The sequence below is a fragment of the Glandiceps talaboti genome, chromosome 7 (genome assembly GCF_964340395.1).
Source record: "Glandiceps talaboti chromosome 7, keGlaTala1.1, whole genome shotgun sequence".
Lineage (NCBI taxonomy): Eukaryota > Metazoa > Hemichordata > Enteropneusta > Spengelidae > Glandiceps > Glandiceps talaboti.
In genome coordinates this window covers 20,834,256-20,835,311 of record NC_135555.1, presented here as the reverse complement: position 1 = coordinate 20,835,311, position 1,056 = coordinate 20,834,256, and positions in this window count along the sequence as shown.

Here is a 1,056-nt window from a genome sequence, read left to right as displayed (position 1 = left end):
TTCTCGTCGGCCATTTTTTCCCTAATTTGATGACTACCTCTATATATAAACAACAATTGTACTTTCTGATTTTTCTCCTCTAGCAGATATAAACTTATAGTTATGGTTGTATTTGCTTGACATAGGTTGAATATTATGTATTTGTTGTCATGTTTTCAACATGACGGGCGAAATTCTAGATGGCGACTGGAATATACAATTCCGTGAACACATAGTACAGTGAATGTTTAAGTCTTCCATTTGCCATCATATTTCCAAAGAATAAACTTTGCTTTAACTATCATTTTGTGATCGGGACCTGCATTTGAAAATCTCAGCCACTCAACTTCATCTTTTGTGTGTCGTTCATGAACGGTTTAGCAGGTATAATTTGAATACTGGTACTTAATGTATACAGACAGACAGAAAGACAGACAGACAGACAGACAGACAGGCAGATATACATGCACACACCTATGCGCCCACAATTCTCGGAACAAACAAACAAACAAACAAATACATACAAGTTACGTCATGTCTGCAATCTGTCGTATATATGCACCTTCGTCAGATAGCTTTAATCCGTCATTTTCTAACGCAACAGGCCACCAAGACTCTTGTCTGCATTTGTTCTTTATCGCTTGGATTATTACCGCAATCAACTCGCATACAATACAAGGTTTCTTCTGTTTGTTATGAAGCATTGATGTTGAACTGTCCTGATGAATATCTTTCTCATCTTCTTCTTCTTTATGCTCCCCATGGACAACTTAGGTCTTCTTCCGCCACCCTCATCCTAAAGGTCCCATTTGTCACTAAGAAGCTCAGCGAGCGTTCCTTTGCTTACACTACTCCTTCAATTTCGAACAGTCTTCCCCACAGTCTTCGTCACTCTCACTCTAAGTCTTCCTTCCACTCTTCCCTTAAAACTTACCTACTTCAATCGTAACTCTCGCTCAGTTTCACTATATATCCTTCCATGTTTTTAATTGTTTCTTGTGTCCTCTCATTTGTTAGTGGTTCTGTGTCTGCGCCTGGAGCTCTTCGGAGAACAGGCGCATTATAAATTCGTATTAT